The sequence below is a fragment of the Silurus aristotelis genome (assembly GCF_946808225.1).
Source record: "Silurus aristotelis genome assembly, chromosome: 18".
Classification (NCBI taxonomy): Eukaryota; Metazoa; Chordata; class Actinopteri; order Siluriformes; family Siluridae; genus Silurus; species Silurus aristotelis.
This window is the reverse complement of record NC_139591.1, coordinates 263,767-266,266: the sequence shown is the minus strand read 5'-3', so window position 1 is coordinate 266,266 and position 2,500 is coordinate 263,767. Positions and strand designations below refer to the sequence as shown.

General features: G+C 42.8%; 1 long non-coding RNA gene across 1 annotated transcript in view; it reads right to left on the bottom strand.

Moving 5' to 3' along the window:
* LOC310740797 overlaps positions 1 to 2,500 on the bottom strand; it is a 4,766-nt gene that overhangs the window by 1,105 nt on the left and 1,161 nt on the right. Inside the window, exon 2 of the long non-coding RNA XR_014537731.1 lies at positions 720 to 810. This is a non-coding gene — a long non-coding RNA (uncharacterized lncRNA). The remainder of the gene's footprint in view (positions 1 to 719; positions 811 to 2,500) is intronic.

Sequence of the window (2,500 nt, the reverse complement as noted above, 5' to 3'; positions counted from 1 at the left end):
GTGGTAGCAAGAGAGGTCGATAATTCCGAGTTTTGATTAGTGAATTGAAGATGCTGGGCCAGTATACCTTCATGATGCTGCAGGCACTGCTGTTCAGTGCAGATCGGAGATCTTGAGAAATTTGACGCTCTGCTGAATCCGTATCACTGGCTCAGTTTTTATGACCAGGGCTTCAACCAGGGTTGTCAGGTTGAGAGTCTAACTCACTAGTGATGTGCCACGGGGGTGGTCGAAGACCCACGGGCAGAGAGTGAGGCAGAGACAGAAGTGCCGAAGGGAGGTTTATTGAGGAATTTGGAAGGAAACAGAGAAGGGAGAAGTTTGGGGTAATGATAAGCATGAGGCAGCGACAATAACTGGAAACATATAATGGTAAGTAACAACCAAAACTTAATACCATAACCGAGGCAAAGTAACATCACAAAACAATTAATGCCAAGAGAGAGAGAGAGAGAGAGAGAGAGAGAGAGAGAGAAGGCAAAGGAAAACTTACAAAAAAAGCTAAACAAGTCTGAGGGAAAGATTTTTGGTAAACAGTTAAAGTAGCGGCGAAAAAATAAAGAACCAAGGAAATGCTTTTAAATAGTCTGTGGGTTGGAAACAAAAGGAAGAGCATACTGACATCTACCGGTAGTGAGAGGAAAAATCTGAAAGGAGACAACACACACACACACACACACACACACACACACACGTGCATTAAAGACTGTGATAAACACCTGCTTCGAAAGATGTAGTTCTCCACCAGGGTTCTGTTTGCATCCCATCTGCAGGTTATATACTCCAGATTCACCACCGTACACTCGATCTCTACACACACACACACACACACACACACACACACACACACACACAACACAACTGGATTGTGTGATCCAGTTCTGTTCTAAATCTAGAAGTAAAAATAATCGACACAGCAAATTCACCAGCACACACATGATAGGAAGTACAAGCTGCAGAAAAAAACAGCGTGTATGCAGATTCTCTCTCTCTCTCTCTCTCTCTCTCTCTCTCTCTCTCTCTCTCTCTCTCTCTCTCTCTCTCTCTCTCAAACACACACACACACTAACACATGCACACACACAAACCAAAATTTATTTAAAAAAATAAATAAAAATACCTTAAAAAGACGAAGAAACACTGAGGATCACAATCATCTTCTGACTTTACTAATGTTACAGTTTTTTTGGATTGCTTACACACTAAAATTAAAAGTAGTACACTATTAGCAATACCTTACACTCAAGAGGCAAAACATCAGCCCATATTTGCACAACTAAGAAGAGGTAGAGGAAGACAAGAAGGTGCTCAAAGAGGACCGAATCTGACAAATGAGATCCGCGCAACACTGGTTGACCACGTTGTCAACCACGGCCTGACGCTGAGGGAGGCTGGACTGCAAGGCTGGACTGTGAGTGCAGCCAAATCTAAGCCGATACACAGTGGCGAGTGTGATAAGAACATTTTGACTGGAAAATAGGTATTGTAAAAATATCATCATATCAAAAACATCTGCACGGTTTCAGTAACTGCTCACAGTAATGTATTCTATCAGCACTTCTGTTACCTTTTCCTGTGAAATTACTGCACTATTGTAAACTGTTTTCTTTTTCTACATAGGATTGAGGGTCAGGAACGATAAGGGGGAAGACCTCCTATGTTCACAGAACAGCAAGAGAGGGAGATAGTGAACATGGTTTTGGCCAACAATGCTATAACACTCAATCAGCTCCAAGCTAACATTGTCAATAACCATGCCAGTTTCAACGATATCCATCAGGTCTCAACATCAACACTGGCACGCATCCTACAAAAAAGACATCTTCAAATGAAGCAAATTTATCGAGTGCCTTTCGAGTGCAACTCCGAAAGGGTGAAACTGCGGCATGATTCTGCAGAGGATGTATTCACTTTAGCAGTGTGTTCTTGCATACTGTCTCATAATCTTTTACTGTACTGTAATATGTATACCAGATCTACACTGAACTACACAATTTAGCATGACACTGTTTTTCAGAGAGTTTTACAAATGGATGGAGAGGAGATCCAGCATGAGTTCATTTACGTAGATGAGGCTGGGTTCAACCTGTCGAGAACACGAAGGAGGGGAAGAAACATCATTGGCCACAGGGCTATAGTCAATGTCCCAGGGCAACGTGGGGGTAATATAACACTCTGTGCAGCCATTACACAGAATGGGGTCCTCCACCGCCATGCCCATACGGGCCCTTACAACTCAGCACTCATACTTACATTCTTGGACCGATTGCACAACATAACAGCAGCAAATCAAAACGATCATATGCAATACATTGTTGTCTGGGACAATTTGTCTTTCCACCGCTCTGCTCTGGTTCAGAACTGGTTTCAGCAACATCCACATTTCACTGTCCTATATCTTCCACCATACTCTCCATTCCTCAACCCTATAGAAGAGTTTTTCTCTGCATGGCGGTGGAAGGTATATGATCTTCATCTCCAGGCTGAGGTACCCCTCATC